General features: G+C 42.1%; 1 long non-coding RNA gene across 1 annotated transcript; it reads right to left on the reverse strand.

The window, feature by feature from the left end:
• Positions 1–5,989: 5,989 nt before the first annotated feature.
• Positions 5,990–10,031, reverse strand: LOC122163859. The gene is made up of 2 exons (XR_006170057.1): positions 6,771–10,031; positions 5,990–6,086 (listed from the first exon to the last, which is right to left on the reverse strand). It is a non-coding gene; the product is annotated as an uncharacterized LOC122163859 (long non-coding RNA).
• Positions 10,032–14,883: the final 4,852 nt, after the last annotated feature.

Raw genomic sequence — 14,883 nt, forward strand, 5'->3', positions numbered from 1 at the left:
ACCCCTTTACCTGCTCAGCTCCCTACCTGCACAGCACCACACGTTCTCTGTGCAGTTTCCACACATGGAGCTTGTAACCAAATCTATGGCTGTCTGGATGCAGGCTCAGACAAATTCAGCCCCAAACAACTTCATGAATAGAGTCATAGGTAATGCTTGTGCATAGCACTGATGGTTTCGAGAAGTTTGATACTCAAATTTCACATATGCCCTTCATTCTGAAATAATTAGTGATTATAATTTTGTCCCAGGCTGTGCACTCTCTACTCAGACCCCACACAGAATCCACGACTACACCATCTGCAAATGCATTTGAACAAGGAAGTTTTGGGCACCTGCCAGAAAGAGGAAATTCAGCAGGAAAAAAAAAAAAAAAAGACATTTACTCCAAGAGGACGAAAATTTGCCTGGTAGCAAAAATAAGCCCAACCTCACATCACACTGCAAATTGGTGCTGTAATGCATGTGGGTTGTTTGCCAGCTCTGACACCAAGTGAGCAGCCTGCTGTTTGTGTGAGCAGGACGGCATCTCTGCCGAAAACAAAAGGACCTTTGAAAATACCAAGTCAAGTTGCCCAGAAGTGCATCTCCCCATTTTTATTTTTTCAGTGAGAAGAAGAAGTGGTTTAGATATTTAGAAAAGTAGTGTTAAGAGGCTCTGTCCTGGAAGTCACTGAGAGAAAGCTAAATTTCATTTCTTTTATTGCTATCTCTGATTGTTTCACCTGGCTTTAATTGCTCCTATGTATCTGCAGCAGTACTGACTGGTGAATGTCTCCTACATGGACTTCATATATTTTTTCCAGAGAAGGGAAACAGAGGCCTAAAGCTATGATTTTGTCTTCATGTCTGTATGCAACATATCTCAAGGACAGAGCACTGGACTGTAAACAAAAGGGACAGCTGTAAGGTCATGAACATTCCTGGAAGCCTGCTATTCACAAATACAATGCGGAAAGAATATGGAAATCAGGCAGAGTTTCAGCAATATTCATTCTGTGCTGCTTTACATGTTTCTACGAATTCAAGCTATTTCAGATTCTATTAGATCTTTTGTGTTGTATCATTTAATGTATTACAAAGCAGCTTTAGCTAACAGGGAAGAGGTGGGGGAGAAGCACAAATCTCATGGCACCGCATAATGCAACCTTCTTGAGTCAAAATGTTTTTGTCGTTATTGGAACAAAACAAAATAACCCTATCTAAAAGGGGAGTTCCAGGGCTAAGGATAAAGCACCACATGGAGATTACTGAGAAGTTACAAAAGGGAAAGAGAAGAAACATCATCTGTTTGTTTTCTAGGATGTTAGCCATACAGTCTTCTTTTCTGCTTCTGGACTGCCTTTACAGTGACCCACTCATTCTCTAAATAAATCAATATATAAATCAGTCTGCAGCCTAGTTTTAACAACATTCCATGATTTTGGAAAAGGGCAGAAGCTCTGTGCATTTCTTTTTCCTACAAGGTAATATTTTCAAGGCATGTCTTTCCCTGCGCATTGTGCTTACACAGACTTTCCAGTGGCGCTCCAGTAAAAAAATGTCTGCACGTGCAGTTCTAAAAAGTCTTTCAGAGATGTAAATCATTAAAGACACGGGGACTCAAAACCTTGTAGACACAGTGAAAAGCAAAATCCCTGTTGGCTGCTGTTCATGACTGAGTTGTGTTGCTTTCTCCTTACCCTCATTAAAGTCTGCACAGGAAAATCATTCTCTGTGGTCCCTTTTCTGTATCAGGTGTTCAGCATTCTTCTCCATCCCTTTTGGAACTCTGCTAATCTACCTAAGCACAGAGGCAATGCAAATGGATCTACGTGCAAAACAGCTCCTGTTTTATTTGCTTACTGTGCTTAGCACCATTGCCACAGAGGATTTGGATTTGCCATGGAGAGCTGCCTTCATCTCCTGCCCAGCACAGCGCTGTGATGGAGCAGAGGTATCCTTCTCTCCAACTCACTCCTAAAACACTGCCTCAGAATGGCACTAAGAGCACTGCTGTGGCATGGGAAAGCTGTCAGTATTTATTCTGATCATAATCCTGGCAGTAATAATGTAGTTAATAAATTCACCTGAATTCTTCACTAGAATCCTTCATTTCCCGTGTTTGGTTTTGAAGTGCTCCTGTACACTTTGCAAGAGCTACTCTCTGTGGAAGGGAATGATCCCAGTAGATCCCGGGAATCCTGTGCTGTACGTATTGATTGGCATTTGGAAATATCCTTACGATCATTAAATGAAAACAATTAAAAAGTTATAAATGTCTAAAAAGAACTGGCATGTATTGGCAAGCAATGGCTCTTGGAATTCACACGTTTTCTTGCTGAGTCAATAGAAAAGGATTTTCTCTGCTGATACACACTGCTGCTGAATTTGATGCGAAATCTGAAATGCATTATACCTACATTTGCTTACATTTTTTTTATATCACAAAGATAGATAAATAGCATGGTTTATTTATTTATAATTGCATGGCTTTGATGCTTCTCATGCTAGGAGATCCTAAATCCAGCTAGCTTCTTTCCACTTAACAGCCCCAGCACCTGTGTGCGATGCATGTACCTGAGCAGCACGGAGCTGGGGCTGCCACCACTCACCCCGCTGCCTGCATGGAGCTGGGCAGTCTTCTTGGCATGTACTCCTGGTCAGAATGTACACTACAAGCACTGGTTGAAACTCCCTCATGCTAACATTCTCTCATGCTACAGCTGTGGCATTTCCACTTGATTCAGCAGAGCAATTCCAGTTTGCAACTCCAGAAGAACCAGACCCTTTTTAGGACTAGTGGGATGAGAGGGAATGGCCTCAAGTTGTGCCAGTGGAACTTCAGGTTGGATATTTGGAAAAAATTATTCTCAGAAAGAGAAGTGAGGTGCTGGAGCAGTCTGCCCAGGGAGCAGGGGAGTCACTGGAGGTGCCCAAGAAACGCATAGATGTTGTACTGAGGGACATGGCTTAGTGGGAAATATTGATTGGAAGTGGATGTTTGGACTGGATGATGTTGGAGGTCTTTTCCAAGTGATTCTACGAGTGTAAAACTTCTAATGAAATTCACATCAAACTGGGATCATGAAGCGCTGTATCACTGTGTGGGCTGTCGGAGGAACAAAAGGAGTTTCTGTAACACATGCTGAAAACTGAAACTATCATTAGCAGCGATGTTCTGACTGTGAGGCGTCTCTCAGCGACAACTTTCACAGAGACCAGGAGCAGTGCTGAACGTGGGGCTTCTGTAAGCACTGTGCTGAGCTCTGGAGACTTCCTCAGAGCTCTGCTCACACCTCAGAGCAGCGCAGAGCAGAGGGATGTAATCTCGTGCTTTCCTATTTCCTGCATCTATCCTGCAAAAAGAGCTGAGGGACACAAGCCCATGTATACGTGTACATGTGTTTGCATTTCTTTCACAGATGTAAATAAAGGTACGTATGCATCCGGATCACTCAGAACTAAAGCAAAATCATGTCTAGAACTAAAAAAATCATTCCAAGTGTTGAATATTTCAGAGTAAAATGTCACTGGGGTTTTAGGAACGAAGGAGTACTGCAGGTAATTTAAATTGCAGCTTGAAAGGAATTATCCTCCAGGAGATTCTTGCCATAGAAGCAGTTTCTTTCTTAAAAATCACTTTGTCTTTAATAATCTCTAAAAATTATGTACCTACAAACATGAAAAAGACTGCTTTAGTGAAGAACTCCACGCACACTGCTCTTCTTCTTAATTTGTACTGCCAATGGGAAAAAGTGTGTTGTTTTGAATTAGAACAGAAATAATGCAAACGTGTAAGGCCTGTTGTCAATCTGAACAACAGACGGCTGCCTTAAAATCATCGAGCAACTCTTGTTAATAAGATCATCCATAAGACAAATTCTTCCACTTGTATTAGGTCTTTATCAGTTTGAGTACACTCCACTTGCCATATGTACAGGTCTTTCCCATTGCCAAGTGGAAGAGAAAATGATATTAAAAATGGGTATAAAACCACAGAAAGACTGGCAAATTTCACAGCGGCTGCAAAATAACTTAATCTTGAGCTCTTATTAAAGTAAACCACAAGCAGCTTTGGGCACCCTTAGGCTGAGAACCTCCAGCACCACATGTGCTCCATGAGAGCAGTGCTGTGGCACAGGCTGTGGCACTTCTTTATCTGTTTCTATGTATTTGCTGCAGGCGCACAGCAGAACAACAGCTGATGAATAGAAATCTGCATTCCCTCCAGCAGTGCCAGGTTGGTGCCCCACAGTTGGGACAGGGAGCTTTCCCACCCAGGAGTGGAGTTCCATGCAAAAGCACCTGCACAGACCACCAGCTGCACCTCTCTGTTAATCAGGTGCAGAGCTGTCGTCTCATACAAACAAACTGATTTTAGCTCCAGGCCAACATACTGGTTAATTTGGAATCTCAGCGCAGGTTTTTTTCAGCAAATCTTCTCTATCTATCAGCAGGAATAAAATGCACGCATGCTCCACATGTGACTTTCCACTCACATTTTCAATTTAATAAAAATAGAATCCCTAAGTGTTTGAATGTACAGTTCCCACTTTGTTTCTAAATTTGGGACGTTACTTTAAATTATCGCTGGAAGCATCCCTCACTAAAAGAGAGTGGAAGGAAAAGGACAATGTCTGACTGCAAAGTCGTGATTGTGGAGGAGTTTCCTTTTACTTGATGCTCTGCAGAAAGCGGCTTTGTGGCATTGCAGAATGCCGTGATTTGTTGCCTGCTACTGCAAGGTGAAAGAAAACCTCATCATCTGATCACCACTGTATCTTTACAAGCCCTGAAGATAAAGTATGGAAAATCTATAACCTCAATGTTATGTCTGTTGCTGCTGCACTCTTTATTAATCAATCAATGCCTCTCCACAGAGCTCTTTCAGCCTCCTCCTATGGCAGTAAGACCTGTAATCAGCTCGACAAAAACAGTTCAGAGATGCATCCTTTGTGCTTCTATGTAATTTACATATACTGAAAAAACACCCAGCACGCTATTCATAACATGTTATGGAGTACAGAACGCACCATATTTGAGTGCTATAATCACAGCCATCATTCAAATAGGTTAAAATGCTTTTTACATTCTAGAGTAAATTTCACTATGAAGACCGAATGGATTAGATCGTTGCTTCCCCATTTCCTTCATAAGCAAAGCACAATTGTTACAATTGTTAAACAGCTCCTTGCCCTTCCTGCTCATGTACATGAGACGAGCGTGCTGCAGCGCAAATGACTGCTCCAGCGCTCTGTGAACACGTGTACCTGCTACACAGCAACCTTCCAGCTCACTTTTAATAACGAAAAAGAACTTGCTGTATTTTCTGAAATTGAACAGCAGACATCAGTGGAGCAAAAAGCATTTCCTGCTGCATCGATAGGAGCTTTTGCTGCTGCCATTATCACACCATTTCAGGCACCTCAGCATCCCATGGCACGTATTGATTTGCTCGGCTTTCCCTCAACACAGTCCTCCAGTGGCCCGGCTCACCTGCGTTTAGTCCAATCATTTTCACCCCCTACTGTTTTAATTCAGATTTAAGAGTGTTAGGATTGCAGCTACTGACTATAAATAGGATTTGGCTTTGCTCTTTTGTAGGTAAATCATCTGGAGGGAAGGGGCAAGGAGCCTTCATTTTGCCAGCTCATCTGTCCCTCGAGGAGAAGGCCAGCCCCACGCTGCAGCGCCTGCAGCTTCCAGCTTACCAGCACTCTGGGGCAGCCACAGAAAGGCTCTCAAAGAAAGTCATCTGTTAAGTACTCAAGCGAAGATTTATTTATAAAACCTTTGATGGGAGGCCAGTGAGGTGGATACAAAGGATAAGAGCACCAGGGAGGAGGTCATGTCCCAGGCACTCTACTTGCATTCAGTGCAGGGCCACGATTCACGGAGGGCTGGGTGCTCAGTGCTCTAGAAACAGCAGCAGCAGCAGCAGCAGCAGCTAGCTTGGTTGCAGGTCTGTCGTCCGATCCTTATAGAATCATCATGAAGCAACAACACGTTACTCTTTGTAACACGTTTTATACTTACATAAGCTTTTCTGAAAACGTCAGTATGGTAAGAAGTTACTTCTGTCCCATAAACAACTCAGTCCAGCTCTGTTAGAGAATGAGATAGTATCTCAATTACTGAAAGATCATGTTAACACATTACAGGAGATGCACATTTTATGTGAAAACTATAATATGAAAATATGTTATGGTCAGTACATGCACGATGATCTCTGCCCTTGGTTAGGCTTCTTGATAATGGTAAAACCCAGGATTTCTCTAAAGACAGGTCTCAGTTTTATACAGATCTCTGGTTCCTGTCAGTTTCTACTTTCAGCTCATTAGAACACGCCTTGATTAAGAAAGAAAGCAAAAAAATCTAGAACAGTACCAAAGTGACTGTAAGAATAGAGAGAGCTTCTCTGTCTGTCTTCTATCACACCTATCATGATAGTATCTAAGAAGATGTTAAGCGAATTTGGATGGTTAGAGGATGTTTTTCAGTGACTGATTTTTCCTTTGAGAAATTCACAACAGAGCACATTCTTATCTTGAATATGAATTCTTAGGAACCATCATTGGCTACAAATGAAATAAAGTACTTCCATTTCCATTTCTCCATCTTGAGAATGATGCTGTTAACTAGGTTAGTTCAAATCAAGAGTAAAAGCATGCGTCACAAAGCTAGAGATTAGTTCTCCAGAAACTTCACTTGCCTGCATCACTTTTTAGCCAGAAAACAGTGTTGTTGCAGATTTTTCAAACTTCTTTCTTATTCCAAATGCTACCTACCAGTGTTATGATCTTTTTGATTTTCAGGGATGCAGAGTATTTGAAGGCACACTGGCACACCGTAGACTCTTCCACCCAAGAAGGGTCAGAAATTCAGAAAGTGAGCAAAGAGGGAGAGCATTATCTCTACATCAGTGCTGAACATCCCTTTGTTACTTTAAGGTCTTAATCTCAGTCCTGACCGGAATAGAGCAGAATTTTGTGAAATCCAGATCTCTGCTTTGCAGTCTGAGTCCATATTTACTGATGCAAATCAGTATCCAAGGTCTGATTCAGCTTCATTTCAACTTGGTCTATATCCCTGTTTTCTTGACAGGACATCTTGGACTGTATAAGGGGAAGTGTGGCAATAAGACTTTCCCTGAGGGTGAGCTATATTGGATGTAACATGCTCCATATATTTGCATTCAGCAGCATGGCATGAAACACACAACTGTATTAGCAAATCTCATTGGACAAGTCTGGAAACCACAACAGATGCTGGCAATCACAGAGACAGTGTTGAAGCTCAGCTCACAAATTATCCTCACCCTCTGTGCTGTTATGTTGCTTTCTGACAGAGGACTGACCTTTAACGTGCTTCTTTGGACAGACACAGTCAGAAGATCTTTTCTGTTTGTCTGCTATCAAATACGTGGTTTTTAATGTGTGTGTTTTAATTTGTGCAGTATTTTAACAAAGATATCTTTAACTCCGTAGTCCCAATTTTATTGGAATCCTGGTTATTTTTGAACAAATACTTTGATGGAAGATTAAAATACTCAGTTCTGCAAGAGGGAAGTGTTCAGGCTGGCGGAGGTGTGGAGTACATCAGTGTCCCTTCTGTCTCCAGCCAGGCAGAACCAGGACTTCCTCTGCTTGGATAAAGGTTCTCAAACACTCACAAGCTCAGTTCTCCGTAGGTGCAAAGCATCTGCCAGAAGGAAGGGGGAGAATGAGAAAACCCTCTTGATGCTGTGTGAAGGGCAGCTAACTGCTTCCACAGCAAACACTGATGACAGAAGGCAAACATGCATCAGAAATATGAGCAGTGGGTGATTTAGGAATTAAATAAACATCGGCTCTCTCACTTACATGACTAACAAAGCAGCCTATTCCGCAGAAAATAGAGCATGCTGCAGACTGTGCTCAGTCCCCAGGAAGTTAGCTGGGAATTTCAGATTTAAAACCTATTACTATGTTCTTCTGCAAAGTATCAGTATGTTTGTGCAGCCACTCTCAGGTCAATGTGACTACATACTGGGACATGGCACCACAAATGCGCCTCTTCACTGCTTTTACTTATTAATTTGAAATTGTAGTATATGTCTGCAGGGTCATATGGCATCTACAGCCAGAGTGCTGACTGGTTTGCTGGCACCTGCTGCCAGCCGCTGTTGGAGCTCTCTTTTTGTCTTGCTCATTTTTCCATTCTTCTCTCCCTGCCTCTTCGAACTCCCCCTTTCTTCCTCACTCTCTCCCTAGCCCTCACCTCTTCTCTATCAGGAGCAAATGCTAACAGAATTTATATTCAGCAGCTTGTCACATGGCAGACATCTATTTTTCACTTGTCAAATTGGCCAAAACTGAAGCAAAAGCATGTTAGCATGGTGATCAGAGCACACATACACTCTGGCTCAAACCTTCTCCAAAAGATGGGTGCAACAGACATGCATGGAAGCTATTTATTTAAACACAAATATTCAGCTGCGGATGCATGCTCATTAAGGATTAAACAAAACCAAACAAACCAATTAGAACAAGCCACATGATGGGTGGTTTCCAAGCATGTTGGAAAATCAATAGCCATATAACAATGTCTCCCCTTTTTAACAAATCTGTCCATAAAAAGAAAACTGAAAACTGCTAATTCTTTATCCTTCACTAAGGAGCTAAAAATTTACACGTGCTGCCTGCTTGAACAGGACCTACCATGCTTAATATATTCTGGGTTATATTTTTAACTACCTTGATAATGGGCAGCCATTCCCCAAGATAAAAATTTACATTAAGAAGAAGAGACACTAAGCCAAACAAATTTTTACTCCTGTGGTTAAGTACTAATAGTAGTAGTGATCTTTCCTTGAATGCAATACATGTATGTGTATTTTATGTCCAGTGAAAGATCAGTACGCAATGCAATAGTGCCAAGGAAGCCAAATGACACTCCTCTCCTTCTGATGCACAATACTTCCTCTTCCATTATTGATTCTTCCACATAAGTGGTCTGTACAGAGCATAACATGCTCTTTAGATTACGCTCTCCAACGCTGGAGGCAGCGTGAAACCTGTAAGCACGAGGTTCCCAGCTGCATAAGCAATCATACCCCTCTTACTGCCCCATACAAGAATGAAACAGCTGTATTAGCCTTGGCAGAAAATTATATCAGACACAACTGTACTTGATTTATGTAGGGGAACCACGGACATTAAGGTAGAAAAGAATTTCTAGAAGCCAGGATGGTCAGAGTCACTTATCTTTGGCTGCTGTTATGAGCAGCCGGAGTAATGGATGATGAAGCAGCAGCAGCATGGGACTGGATGCACTCCCCCATTGTCACACAGTACAGTAACTTCATTTAAGGGAAGGCAGTTATTTTTTTCCCTCTTCTACCACAGGCGCAGAGATCAGTTAAGGCATTTTCTTAAGAAATCAGGAGAGATTTTCGTATTTTGAGATACACAAATAAGAAACGTAATGACTTCAGCTTCACTGGCCGAGGTCTGGATGGCTGAGACAGTCTGGAGCCTTTCAAGGACCCCATGCTCTCTGTGTTTTGCTGTACCCTTTCCTTGGAACCCCTCTGCAGCTGCTCTGCTGTCTGTCCCCACTGCTGCACAACCAGCTCTGAGGGACACAGCACGCTCACTGCAGAGGAGGCTAATAAATCCACGAAGCCAAACTTTCCAGTGCGTCTCGCCATCTCTTCATGTCTTATGAATGCTTTCAGCCTACAGTTCTCTTTGATATTACCAGCGTCTCCAGCAACACAGGGAAAAAAAGGATTAAACTTGAAGAACTCACACAAAAAAGCATTTAGGACTGCTCATCTAACGATGAAAGTGATGGTATTGACTCTCTTATATGACTGTAGACCGAAGCTAAAATGATACAGTGCCATTTTTAGGCTATAATTTTGTGAACTCTGTAAAGGCTATAAAATCAACAGACATAGAAGTCTTTGAAAACAAAACATGCTGAAAAGAGGTGTGTTCAAAGCTCAAAGATTCTATCAGTGCAGAGGCTCCACTTCCATTGCATGCTGCTTCCATCCACTGAAACTCTTCTACATCTGAAAATGAAATTGAGTTATAATAGTTAATATCTGGGGGGGTTATGGGGGGGGGGGGCGGGGCAAGGAGGAAGGGAGGAAGGGAGGAAGAGAAAAAGAAAACAAAGCAAATTTCAAAAGAGCTTTTAATTCTTCTTTTTGGAGGACTAAAATAAATCAGAGATAAATCCCAGAAATTAATCAACCATAATAAACCACCACCGAGTGGGCAAAAGCACTTGGGAGCCTCAGCTGCACTCAGAGCATATATGGGACTCGATGGATGAGTAAGCCTGTCCCACAAGACAACTCCTTTGTTCCCTCACACAAAGCACACTATGCAGGATTCAGGACTGGGTTCCAGTATTTTAAAAGTGGTAAACTGTGTGAAATGCCTGGAATGCCATGCTGGGATAGGGGGTCCTGCTGTGCCTGGCCCTGCAGTCTGCACTGTGGCTGTAACAGCATTCATTTGCAGGAACAAGGCATTTTAAGACTGAACAAGTGCAGTATGGTTTGAGAGCCTTAAGTAGAAAGCATTACATAAATGCAGTGGATTTGACGATGAGGAAGATGAAGCCTAAAGGATTCTTTTCAGTTGTTTTAAACTATTGGCAAGAACGACTTTTAAAAACCATTTTATTGAATTTAAACATACACTGGGAGGGGGCTAAAGTTTCTAATTCCTTTTTGATTGCTTGTTTTTATCAAGTTTTGTTCACTTGCAAGAATGGGAGAGCAACAGAACTGTGTGCCAAGAGCAGTCATGGCCTATTGTAGAGGTGTGTGAACCCCACCAGTTTACAAGCTGCAAAAGCTTCCATTCAGAGAGGAAGGCAACCTGCCACACATTGCAAAAGCAATCCATTTTGATAAAATGCATGCCTTTGTGAATCGTAAGCAGACTTTCTACAAAACTGTCTCTCTTTTCTCCAGATTCCCTGCAGACGTGTGCAATTTTCACTGCCTGTCAGTTTATCAAAAAGACCAGAGCATCAAATTTCAGCTCTGGATTGTCAGGTCTGATCCCTATTTCCTTTCAAATTCCAAAATACTGACACATTGATTGGAGTTCATAGTGTCAGACAACAGCACTTAAGAGACATTTTTGCTAAAATATAGCTTCAGATCTATCTTTTATGTTGTTTTTTTGCGGTTTTTTTTTTTTTTTCCCCTCCTGCAGCCTCAAGAGCATTGATCTGGGACTGATTTCTATATGATTTTCACAAAGTAGCAGGCAATTCACTCAAACAAAACAGTTCTTTTGTATAACCTTTTAAAAGGGGGCCCATCAAAGGGGACTGACCTAGCTTGTTTGGTTTGCCCAGCCGTCCCCCTCACCCTGCCACGAATTGCCCGTCCCTTTAAGCTCCCAGATGCCAGCAAGGAAGATCTGAAACGAGATCACAGCTACAGAGCACTCAGTGCATTGCAAAGTTGTGGCATATTAGTATCATGCAAAAGCTGGGACTCCATAGCAGGAAACATTTATGTACATACAGGTATCCTGGTACTGCTGGGCGTTATCTTCTAAGTTTCCGTAGTGAACACAACATCACAGTGGATCTACACTTTCAGCTGTTATCTCAGAAGATTATTTTGAATCGCAGACTCCTCTTTAACTTACTCATCTCTGAGCTATCCAAACAGTCATCCTGCCTCCTCAACAACTGTCCTCTTTCACTGCGGACTGTCAGATTGTGTTGGAAGCTGCACGTGCCTGTATTTCAGAGGTAGCAACAGTGTTAGGGGGGGAATGCACTAGTTGTATTAATTGTGTCACAGTAGATTTTGAAGCACTCCAGTTCATAAGCGTGTACATTGTGATGTAGCATAAATGGTTAATTTGATTCTCTCTCAAGTGTGCAAGTCAGAGAATGCTGGAATATTTCTGCAGTTGCACGCTGTGCTCACTTCTCCTTTTGGAAAAGTGTAATGTATTTATTTTTTAAGCATTCTCTCTCTCAGTACACGGAGCCATGTGTGCAGCATCCAGCTGTGACCCAGAGTGGAAGACTTGCTGCTGCCTCGCCCTTCAGGAAACACACTTTGAATCCTGCATACTTAAAGCAAGCATCCCTTAAGGGGAGCTTCTCTACAAACAGCATACAACTGTGTTTTTTAAAAGCGTGTGTGTATGTGTTTATATGCACATACAACAATATTGGTAGAATAAGCACTTGTTTATCAGATGGCCACTGAGGAAGCAGAAGGGGGAACTGTCGCCAAATCTCTGCTCGCAGCTTGGCTCTTCATTACTAAGACAAAAACTCAAGGATACTTTTGAGCTGTCGTTGCACAGAAGAAGAGATGAAGAAAGGAGAAGCACTACCTGCACTGACTGAGTGAACGCCTAATGGACTTTCTTAAAAAAAATTAAAGGGAAGAGGAATAAGAGTAAATGGGAAATTTTGCAGTGATGGGAAGTCAACCAGGTGCTTCAAAAGAAGAAGCAATAGCTAGTGTAATGCAACATATATCAGCTATCCTGATATTAAATCAAAAACAGATATACCAATTTATGTACAAGCTAGCCACCTCCTTCAAGAAAGCAGCGTGAAAATTACATGAATTTTCTTATGTTTACTCCTAAAGTTTCTCATGTCTGAGCAGTGAGAAGTCCTCACTCTTTCTTGCCTCTGCATGTTCTGCACTATTCCTTGTAGTTCATTCTCTATTTGCATTAACCCCAGAGAGCTTCAAAAAGTAATTTTTAAACTGATACTATGAAAACAGTCTAGGGGGAAAAAAAAGAAATAAAAACAAACAAACAAACAAAAACATTCTTTGTAACCAATAAAATTGCAAGTCTCCAAAGCAGAAACACTTTTGTCAGCCATCTGAATGAAGAAAAATATTCCACATGCAACTCAAATGCACCGTGCAGATATGGGAGCAGATAAGCAATAAACTGAAGTGTAGGCTGAGAAATCACTGCTCCAGCAACTTGTAGAGGCTGTGGGACCCAGGGCTGTGCACAAGGGCACCACATTCTGAAACACAAACTGACCCATATTTCCAGCAGGAGCTGAGGCTGCCATTTGCTCATCTTACTGAAGGAGACGTCTGTCTTCAGGCTTCTATATGGCACTGGTTATAGAACAGTCAAATAACAATGAAATCACGAGAAGTTAATATCTAATTATGTGCATATATGAAACCTTTCTTTTTAATAAACTGTATATTGTGTATCCCAGAATCAAAGAATGGCTTGGGTTGGAAGGAACCTCATTGCTTGTATGGCATAAACACACATATAGCTACAGCCACGTTAACTAGCTGAAAGAAAAGCTCTGTTTTTCATTTTCAGGCATGAGGGAAGTTGTGAAAGCTATCACAGATAGAACAAGGAACAAATCCCTTGTACTTTTTTCTCTGCTTTTTGTTGTAAAGCTTCTAAAATACCGTGATTGTGTCTGAATATGGAATGGAAAAACAGATGACAATACAGGATGTGTGATCTCTGTCACTCTGTTCTCGCTTTATTTCTGAGCACTGTTTTTACTTCAGTAAATCAGCTGGTAAGCACTTTCCCCGAAAGGTAAGTATACATTTGGCTAAATGAAAGGCTTCCTATCTGCAAACCATTACTTTTAATTCCACAGCAAGATCAGGGTAGAAGCCTTGCTTCCGTATCGGAATTAATTAGTTACTTAATACCAAAATTAAATCAAGACACAGAGAAGTTGAGTGACTTGGTAATGGTCATTAATTTAGCTCAACAGCAGAGGCAATGAGGGAGACAGGCCTGTCCTTTGGCTCCTCCTGTTCCCACTGCAACACAGTTCACTTCGTGTTGTCCTGTCCTGTACAAATGGAATCCAGCAACTACTACTTAGAAGATTTCTTACCGCAATTAACTGGCATTGGGATTTCAGCTGTGAGAGGATTCTACCACTTATCTTTCACGGAACAAATTAGAGCTTGTAATTATCCACACTGCAGAAATTCCAAATAAAAATTCATTTCTGAAAATCTGAAACATTTCTAACAGGAGGCAGGCAGCATGAAGTGAACCTTCGCAATTTCTTAACTGCCGGTATCAGGTCTCTAGAACCAGAAACTTGTTTGGAGTTTGAAATCTCTCAGGCTGCAAGTGTCCCCAGGGGCAGAATAATCTTGTATATGGAGGTGTATGAGCACACATCTGTGAGCTGGGACATGAGCCCTTTAAAGAGCATAAACCAGCTGGGCATGAGGTGGCTGAGGAGTTACGTGACTTTACTCTTGGGGACAAGGAGCTGAAAAGAAAGCATGGAGTAAAACTACATCCTGAACTTTGCTGCCCTCACCACAGTGAGACCGAGCTCTTCCTTGCTTCTCCAGCTGCCCTGAAGTGCTCTGTACATCCAGGCCTCCTCTGTCACCCATAAAGCACTTTCATGGCAAAGCGCTGGACTCGGTGCCAGCTGGCAGACCCATTTGTTCTCCTGCACCTCTCCTCCAGTGCAGAGAAATCATATTTGAATTGCTTTCCAATCATATTGTTGGTAAAGGCTACCACAGTTTCAAGTGGATTAAAATTTTGCTTATGCGACATTGAAAGTAGAGCAGGATCAAACAAACCCATAGCACAGGTTTCTGTTTACTAGAAAAGTAAGACTTGCTAGCAGAAGAGCAGCAGTAATGCTATGTCAGCTGTCCATCTGAACCAACCGCTATTTGGCAGCAGTGCCTTACAGAAAATGGCCACTGAGCAGGGAACCGGGCACAGTGCCATCCAAACAGATGGGCAGGGGTCTCAGGCAGCCAAGAGACCGTGTATGTGTGTCAAGTGAGGGTACTTAGGGCAGGACTCCCAGCTGGCAATACCCACATGGCCATCCATTCTAAGCTCGCACTTCAACAAAGAAACACGCCAT

Source organism: Centrocercus urophasianus, unplaced genomic scaffold, assembly GCF_019232065.1.
Source record: "Centrocercus urophasianus isolate 14NV4802_14NV808 unplaced genomic scaffold, USGS_Curo_1.0 seq_24, whole genome shotgun sequence".
NCBI lineage: Eukaryota > Metazoa > Chordata > Aves > Galliformes > Phasianidae > Centrocercus > Centrocercus urophasianus.